Source organism: Eschrichtius robustus, chromosome 19 (genome assembly GCF_028021215.1).
Source record: "Eschrichtius robustus isolate mEscRob2 chromosome 19, mEscRob2.pri, whole genome shotgun sequence".
NCBI classification, from domain to species: Eukaryota; Metazoa; Chordata; class Mammalia; order Artiodactyla; family Eschrichtiidae; genus Eschrichtius; species Eschrichtius robustus.
The window spans coordinates 54,672,908-54,682,484 of record NC_090842.1 but is presented as its reverse complement, the minus strand read 5'-3'; the positions used below and the strand labels follow the sequence as shown (position 1 = coordinate 54,682,484).

Genomic DNA, 9,577 nt, shown 5'->3' with positions numbered 1-9,577 from the left:
TTCTGTTTTATAAATACGTTTATTTGTATCATTTTTTAGATTCCCCATATAAGTGATATCATATGATATTTGTCTTTATCTGACTTACTTCATTTAGCATTGTAATAGGGGCAGGGCGGGCACACAGCCTAGAGTAGATGGAACTGCTTATACTGACTACTGTTTCTGCAGGGTCTCACTCATGTGGTTCTGTTCCCTTGCATGACTGATTATCTGTGACAGCTTGCTGGTCACTGTCCCTGAAAAAATTATGTGTGGAGGAATAGGCATAATATAGGTATGCCCTCCTTCAGAGTGTATTCTCATTTGCCCTGCAAGGTACTACCCGTCAAGACCACCTCAAACCAAGTTCATAGTGTGAAGTTCCTTAATTGACTGATTCAGGTTTTGAGTCCGTAATGTCCCATATCTGATAAACTTTACAAAGGAAAAAAAAAGAAAAAAGAAAAAAAAAGAAACTTACCCCAGGAAAAGCACGCCAGAATTGCCGAGAGTGGATCCCAATCATTAGAATTTTTAAAATCTGGGTGAATTTAAGATGTAACTAGAATTGACAGCCCCTGGACTTGAGAGATGGGCAGGGTAAAGGAACCAAGTCATAAAAGAGAAACATATTTAAAATTAAATATTATGTCTAAATGTGAGCTTTAGCTGTGGTCACTGGTACATGGCACTGACCATAAGCAAAAGACCAGAATCTACTGTTTTTTTCTTTTTATCTTTTAATATAGAAAAGAAAAGAAAAAAAAAAAAAAGCAAACATACACAAAAATAGAGAGAAAAGATTAATTAGTCACCATGTATTCATTACCCAGATCCAACAATTATCAACATTTCCCCAATTTTGTGTTAAGAAAAATTATCAAAAACTAGGAAATAAGGAAACTATACTGTGTCATCCTGTGTGCCTTTTCAAAGTCATGCTAGAGCATGGTCTAACAAACCCACCCAAAATCTAACAAATCATTTTAGAGAAAGGTTCCCTAAACTCAGCACTGTTCACATTTTGGGCCAGATAACTCTTTGTTGTGCAAGGTTGTCCTCTATATGGTGGAAAGCATCCCCGGCCTCTATCCACCACATGCCAGTAGCACCTCCCCTCCCCCTAAGTCATCTCCAGAGATTGCCTAATGTGCCCTGGGGATTAAAACTGCACCAGTTTGAGAACCCACTTCTCTAGCAGAATATAACTTTGTTTGATGGGCTTTTTACTACTAATGAGGATGCAGACTATATAGATAAATGTTAACTTGGAGACAATTGGTACATTTCATATATTTGTCTGTTATAGATGCAAACTGATTCTGTGAAGAAAAGATAACCTTAAAGGTTATGGTTTTACTGCCGTGTAGGACATTAAATAGTTTTGTATCTAACATTGCAGTCTTATTCCAAGATTCTTTATTCCACTGACTAAATACCTGTTTACTTTGAACCAAATTTCCAATCATGCTAGTTCCCTCATTAATAAGTTAAGCGAATCTCTGAATATCTGTAAGAACTCTAATTTTCAACTTTTTGAAAATTATACTTTGAGACTTGTATCGCCAGTTACCACCAGCACCATCATCCCTGGCTCCAGACAGGACAGGATGGGATGCAGCCTCAGCTCATGCCAGGCTACTCTCAAGATCCATCTTGATCCAGGGGACAGTCACATCCATCACATCCTATCTAGATCTGGAACAGTCTTCACTCATGCAAGGGCAAAGCCCTATTTCTACTCAGGCCAGGGCACAGTCCTTTCTGCTACAGAGCAGGGAAGAGCTATGCCTCCTTTTTAGGCCACATTTGTGGCCCAGTATCCCTTTAAATGATGACAGTGTAGAGGGTCACCACACCTGGTCCAACAGGCTGAGACCTATCAGCCGAGGGAATAAATAAGAGCTGATGGTCAGTGCAGGCTGGGTTAGCCCAGAGCCTTTAATTTGCCAAACCACAAACCCTTGGAGGCTCCTTTCTCTAATTCCTCTGCCTAGAGGGGGCACTGCCATAAGCCATAAGTGTTCATGATGGTCTTGCCAGGGTCTCATCTTTCCACAGACTATAGTAAAGTGCTGTCAGTTCTTCTTCCATGCCTCTCTCTTTTCCCTAGACTACACGATCACTCAATACCCTGAACACTCTTTTTCTTCAAAAATTTAAGGTACAATTTACATATAATAGATGCACAAATCGTAGTGTTTACTTTGATGAGTCTTGACAACTCTTGAAACCACCACCCAAAACAACATATAGAACATTTTCATCACCCCAGGAAATTCTCTTCAGAGAATTCAACAGTCACTAGAGTCAACTGCGTTCTGAGTTATAACTCAACAGATTTGTTTTGCCTGTTCTTGAGCTTCACATAAATTGAATCCTACAGTGTATACTCTTTTGTAAACACTCTTCTTTTACCCATTTTCTCTTTCCTTGTGTACTCCGCCCCCCACCAGACCTCAACATCTTGAGTATCCTTTATTTTTATTGGAGACCTCAGTCTTCTCTTTGTTCCCTAATTCAGTGCCTTAAATATACTGAAGTAAAAAATTTAACAATAATGGTAATGATCCTTTACCTTCGTATAAAATAGACATACCTGGCTCAGAGTCCTTCTTTTTTACTTACTAGCTGGGTGATTATGGGTTGGTCATCTCATCTCTATAGTGCATTTTCTTTAGGATGGTGATGATAACATTGTTCTCATAGTGTTTGTGGACGTCTTTAAGGTTGTTCCTTAAATATTTCTAGCTCTCCCCATTCCAAGCTTATGGTAAGATTGTATTTCTATCATGTGGTTGGGTGACTACTCAGTGAGCAGTGAGAGGAAATGATATGTGTCATTTCTGAAGCAGAGCATTTAATTCCCAGCATAAGACACTCCAAGGCTCTCTTTCCTTCTGCCTTTACAACTGGTGCTAGAATGAGGGTAGTCCTTGAAGTGAGAAGGCCAGCAACAGGCCAGGCATGTAACGGGGACTCTCTAAATGGTTATTTTTGTTAATTACTATAATCATTTCAAAGCACTGTCACATAAACCACTTGTATTAATTCAAGTGAAGCAAGACTCTTAAACTTCGCTAAATTTTAAATATCTAGCAGAGCCATGGGCCTTTAATTTCTCTATCATGCAGGAGAGGAGGAAATTGCTAATAATCCCCTCTGATTTGATAGAACAATCTCACAAGTTTAGGAACTTGTTTAAGGAATCCAGAGATGTCAATTATAGCATTTTTACCACAGCATCCAAGTTATTGATTGCTGCATAACAAGTTACTCCCAAACTCAGCAGCTAAAAACAAATATTTAATAGCTTACACATTATATGAAGGTCAAGGATCTGGGACCTGCTAGCTGGGTGGTTCTGAGTCCCTCATGTGGTTGCAGTCATCTCAAGGTTTAACTAGGGTACAGGATCTGCTTTCAAGATGACCCCTTGATACAAGAATGCATCAGTTCCTCCCTGGCTGTTGGCAGGAGATCTCAGTTCCTTGCTACATGGGCCTCTTCATAGGCTATCTCAGTGTCCTCAATGACATGGCAACTAACTTCTCCAGAGTAAGTTATTTGAGAGAAAGAGCAAGAGCACCTCCAAGACAGAAGCTGAGGTGTCATTTACAACTTAATCTCAGCAGTGACAAGCCATCACTTCTACTATATACTATTAGTCTCACAAATCTGCCTTGGTACAACGTGGAAGGGGACTACACAAGGGTGTGACTACCAGGAGGTAGGAATTGTTGGGAGTTATTTTAGAGGTCAGCTGTTACAACACTTGGTAAGACCACCAAATAGAATTTTTTAATTTTTTTAAAGCTATTTTCATAGGACAACGCAATCATTTCTAGAGATGTTCCAAAACAATGCCTGTGATGTGCAGAACACTGCTTTGGATGCATTAAAAACAGGACTCTGGTGAATGCTATCTCTACTCCACCACTTTGCCTGGGCACTCACCATGCCCATATGCTGATGGCTGGCTTCTTCCCAAGTACAGACTCTACTTCAGATCTGCCCACGAGGCAGGCTGAAAATGCTACAGCTTTAAGGTCCTTACAATAGCCCTCAACAATGAGGAACCAGAGATGACATATAACTATCTCAGCTTCATCAGCCCTTGAGTGGGACAGTTTGGAGGTGATTTCTACACAATCTCCCAGAGTTCCCCACAGGACTGAGCCCCCATTGCTCACAGGGGTACTCTGGCTCATGGATGCACTCTGTGTTGGTTTCCATTCCTCCCCTGTCTCACTTACCCATCGTCTACCTGTCAAATAAACTGCTTGCACTCACACCAGTGTTTCAGGTCGTCTTCTGGAGCATGAAAATAAAGGAAAACCTCACTCAAATGGAGTAGGGTGGCCTGAAAGGGGAGCTCTCAGGCAGTACCACTCCATGTCAATTACAGGAAGAACTGATCCCCAACAGAAGAATCAACAGGAAAGAATCATCAATCACAGGCCTCAACAAGAAGAGATGAACATTTCATCTCCTACAAGAAATCCACTACCTCAGCAACTCAGCCAATGAGAAACTCTCATCACTCTGCATTTTCACTTTTCTCCAAAGGACTTTTCTTCAAAACAACCCCTCCCAACTACCTCCTTTTTCTCGATAAAATAACAGTTCCTCTCCTTTGTTTGGTGGACTTGCCTATGATTTTTGCTGTAGCTTGCTCGTCCGGAATTGCAATTCTCTGCTATTCCAGAATAAACCCATTTTCTGGTATTTCATTTTTTTTTTTTAAGTTTCATTTTATTTATTCTATTTATGGCTGTGTTGGGTCTTCGTTTCTGTGCGAGGGCTTTCTCTAGTTGTGGCAAGCGGGGGCCACTCTTCATCGCGGTGCGCGGGCCTCTCACAATCGCGGCCTCCCTTGTTGCGGAGCACAGGCTCCAGACGCGCAGGCTCAGTAATTGTGGCTCACGGGCCCAGCTGCTCCGTGGCATGTGGGATCTTCCCAGACCAGGGCTCGAACCCGTGTGCCCTGCATTGGCAAGCGGATTCTCAACCACTGCGCCACCAGGGAAGCCCTGGTATTTCATTTTTAATATCAAAAAGCGTCAAGCCACCTAGATAAAGACTCGGCTTTCAACGTATTCTTTCAATAGCCGGCTAAGAACCTCCTACTTGCCCTCTCTTGCAGCTCCGCCCCCTCCGTAAAGTATCGCTGGGGCCTCAGCCTCCGCAAGAGAAGAGCCTCTCTTCTTCGCTATTCTCCAAATACTAGAGCTGGCCCAGAAAAAGTTTCACCTTGCTTTACAGACGTTCCTCCTGAGAGATGGCCGCGCCCATTTCACGTGAAAAGCGGTATAAACGGACGCGGCCATCTTACCTCACTGCCTGCGCCGCAGGAGACAAAGAAAGCTCAATTTCCAGGTCAGGTAGCCTCTATATTGGTCTCAAGAGGTTTGGGCTTCTGAGACGCTAAAAGCAGCAGTGACGTCTGTGTTTAGGGACCCCGGAACACTTGCTTCTCCCCGCCCTAAAATAGCCTAATCGTCTAACAAAGGGCCTAGTCATTTGCCGTACGGCACAGATTTAAACATGGCCGCCCCCGGCGAGAGGTTGTCAAGCAGGCGCGGCCATCATACCTACCGTTAAAATTCAGAAACCCAGAATCCTGCTCTCTGGAAGGTTGCCAGGTGGCGGCCGACAGCCTCAAAGATGCGACTGAGTCTGCGCACGGGCACTCCGGATGGGAAATGCTCATTCCGTGGAGAGGCGGCGTGGTGCGGCAGTTTCAGGTTACGGGCGCGGATGCGGGGAAAATGGGAAAGGTCAGTGTGAGAAACAGTCCAAATTCAGGACCTGTGTAGGAGGGCGACCAGACGGCTACGGTGGCCCACCTGGGTCACTCATGGGAACCCATAAGGCTCAGAGACTGAGGGTACTGAAGGGTTAAGTGATTGGGCGTCTGAGCCTCTTGGGGGAGAGAGTCTGTGGTGGCGGGTTTGTGTGAGTCGGTGTCAGTGTCTGTGAAGAAGATGGATTGGGAGTATATGGGAATCAATAAACGAGGATTCTTGATTGAGAGAGTGCGTGGGGGTCAGTTTATGGTAGTCTTCAAGGGTCTGAGGCCACGGGGGTTTCTTCGAAGACACTGATTTGAACGGCGTTAGGGCTCAGTGATCAGAAGCCTGAGGGGTCAGGGATTGGAGGTTCTAAGTTCTGTTTGGGTACCTGGAACTGGTGATTGTGGAAACTTCGAGGTTCAGTTCTGAGGGTGCTCAGTGAGGATCAGTGTTTGGAGAAATCTTTAGGCCATCAGTGATGAAGACTTCCTTTAGATCATCGATGGGGGTATCTGAGGGCATCAGTGACTGGACTTTTGTATATCAGGGAATGGGGAATAGAGGGATCAATGGGGGGTAGGTGTCAGTGATTGGGACTGTTAGTAATTGTGCGGGGAGGTAGGACAGTGGGAGTCAGCGATTGATCCCCAGTCTTTGGGATAGCATTGGAAATCAGTGTGGGTTCGCCATCAGGGATCTGTGTAATTCACTGTTTCACTGTTCGGCAATCAGAATGGATCAGTGAGTTTTGTAGTCACTGACTAAGTGGTCCTTGATGGTCAAATTTGGCATTCCGGGATATCTGTGACTACAAGGACCTCTGGGAGTTATAGATTGGAGACACCGCGTGTGTCTGTGATTAGGAGGCTTAATGGGGGGTTGGTGTTGAGGCTTGCAAAATGCAGACGTTGGGGATGGGAGAGTCAAGGATTTGAGGCTGCATCCCTGCACAGTGGGAACACACTTCACCCATGTGACATGCCCCAGCTGATGAGCAGCCAGTTCCCTTCAGTTCGTTAGGGCCAAAGCCCACCTCAAAACTCTTTTTGAAACCTCCCTCTCTGGGAATTGCCTGGCGGTCCAGTGGTTAGGACTGCGTGCTTTCACTACTGAGGGCCCAGGTTCAATCCCTGGTGGGGGAACTAAGATCCTGCAAGCCACGGGGAGCAACCAAAAAAAAAAGAAACCTTCGTCTCCCTTTTTTACCGTTCCCCACATTAATGAAAGTGCTTTGAAAGGATCAAGTGTTAGAATTCTCTAAAGTAACATCTTGTTAAAAATGCATATTTCTCCTAATATTTCCTTTAAGGTTCTTTCTGGAAAATGTAATGACATGTCCATCTGTGACAGCATCCGAAGAGTCAGCCTGGTTTCTGGAAATCTATTCTGATTCCATGGCAGCTAGGATGGATGTAACTTTGCCTATGGTTAGAAAACAAAGGGTTTACTGAGTAAGTATCTAAACTGATGTAAAAGATTTTGCTGAAGGAGCAAACCTTGAGAGCATTCGGAAAATACTTTTATCTAGGCTTAACTTAAAAATAATGTTCTCACCAAACACACACACACACACACAAAGAAAGAAAAAAAAGGTAATTATGTGAGGTGATGGAGATGTTAACTAACCCTGTCGTGGTAATCATTTTGCAATGCATACATGTATCACATCAGGGCATTGTACACCTTAAACTTACACAGTGTTATATGTCAATTATATCTCTATAAGGATGGGGGAAAAAAAGATGAATTATGGAAGGAAAAGAAACTGGATCTAGAAGTTACTGTGTTCTAAGAATTTTTTTGCTTCGTTCTGTGTTTTTTAGGCATGGCACGTTTGACCTCCTTGAATCTGTGCCGTATAAAATCCTGGTAGAACAATTCAATAAACGTAAAACCACAATAACAACCGCAAAAACAAAAGTTAAAGCTACTTTTAGAAACTGTTCTTCACTGAAATTAAAGTCAAACTAATGGTGATTAAGATGGACTGAGACAAAATTAAAAATGAAATGCAAATAAGATTTTGACCATTAGCTTAATAAAAGGGTGAAATGCTGAAACAGTATTTTAATTGTTTTTATAAATATTACATTCAATCCTTATGTAGTCTTTAGAAAAAACGCAATGAGTATATCACCTTAAGGAGCAAAGGAAGTTGAGAGGTAAGGCAGGTAACATCTTTCAGAAGCCATACATGTCAAGCTTCCATTTTTAGAGCAGACAGTTCCTGATTTCTACCTGCACAGAATCAAAGATACAGAACACATATGCATGGGTAAGGAGTTAGGGCATTTTCTTTTTCTTGTAGCTCTTTTCCTTCATCACCTACACTGTGCTCGATGCCAGGTTTGGGAGCAAATACTTTTTCTTTTTTAAGTTTTTGACATAAATCTTTTATTGAGATATAAAATGCATAGAAAAATATACATACAGCTCAATGAATTGTCACAAAGAGAACACCCCTGGGTGTTCAGATCAGAAGACAACGTTCTAGCACCCTGAAATTCTCATGATACCCCCTCCCAGTTACTACCCTGCCATGGGGAACCATTCTCCCAATTCTAACATTACAGATTAATTTTGTCTGTTCTTGAACTCTAATTAAATGGAATATCTATACCTGATGGGGTGGCAGTATGTGGCTCTATGTGATAAAATTTTTTAAGTTTGAATACAGATTGTTTCATTTTATTTATGCAAGAAACATTTTCCAGATAGTTTCCAGATCTGGACACAGATACACAGACAGTCAAGTATTCTTATGTTAAGGCTACAGCTCAGTGAATTTTTATATTGCAGAGAACTGTGTAAACACAACGTAGATCACGATATACATCATTTCTAGCATGCCGAAGCCTTCCTTATCAGTCAATACCCACTGCCGCCCCTGGGTCTAATTCAATGGATTAATTTTGCCTGTTTTTGAACTTGAATTAAATGGAATCATAGAAATAATCTGAAGCCAAAACATTCATACAATGTGGAAGTTTTGTCTGAAATTCTGAAACCAGACACACACCAGGACAAAATTCTGTTCTATAGCCCTGGCTTGGCCATTTGAGATTGCCTGTTTTCTGTTATTCCCTCTGGAATCCAAAATCATAAACATTTAAGTGAACCCTGCAGTTTGGGGTGAATTTGGAGTCAGGATCCTGTTAATGAAGTTAACAAGTTAAGGCTGGTTCTTCTTTGTAGGTAATTTGGAGGGGGACCTCAGAGACCCCTGGTCATAATCTCTTAGCCTTTGGAGACTGACCATTGGCTGTAGAGACTGAATAAGGCAGCTTGAAAAAGAGCCTGCAGGGAATTCCCTGGCTGTCCAGTGGATAGGACTCGGCACTTTCACTGCCGTGGCCCGGGTTTGATCCCTGGTCAGGAAACTAAGATACTGCAAGCAGCGGGGCATGGCCAAAAAACAAAAAAGCCTCCATGTGGTTGCCTGCCTCCATTTGACAGTAAGTTGTAGACATGATAGCCCTTTTTACCCCTAATGTGAATTTCCTGAGTACAAGAACATTTTCTTATATGACCACAATATAATTATCAAAAGCAGGAAAGTTAACATTGAAACACTATTATTATTTAAAAAAATTTTTTTCACATCTTTATTGGAGTATAAATGCTTTACAATGTTGTGTTAGTTTCTGCTGTACAACAGAGTGAATCAGGTATATGTATACATATATCCCCATATCCCCTCCCTCTCAAGCCTCCCTCCCACCCTCCCTATCCCACCCCTCTAGGTGGTCACAAAGCACTGAGCTGATCTCCCTGTGCTATGCGGCTGCTTCCCACTAGCC

The 9,577-nt window shown here is 42.6% G+C and overlaps 1 protein-coding gene across 2 annotated transcripts in view; it reads left to right on the top strand.

Moving 5' to 3' along the window:
• Nucleotides 1–5,683: 5,683 nt before the first annotated feature.
• Nucleotides 5,684–9,577, top strand: part of ZNF793 (zinc finger protein 793) — a 36,665-nt gene continuing 32,771 nt past the window's right edge. For both annotated transcript variants that reach the window (XM_068528604.1, XM_068528602.1), the window contains exons 1-2: nt 5,684–5,762; nt 7,087–7,228. The gene's annotated coding sequence lies outside the window, so the exon portion shown is untranslated. The remainder of the gene's footprint in view (nt 5,763–7,086; nt 7,229–9,577) is intronic.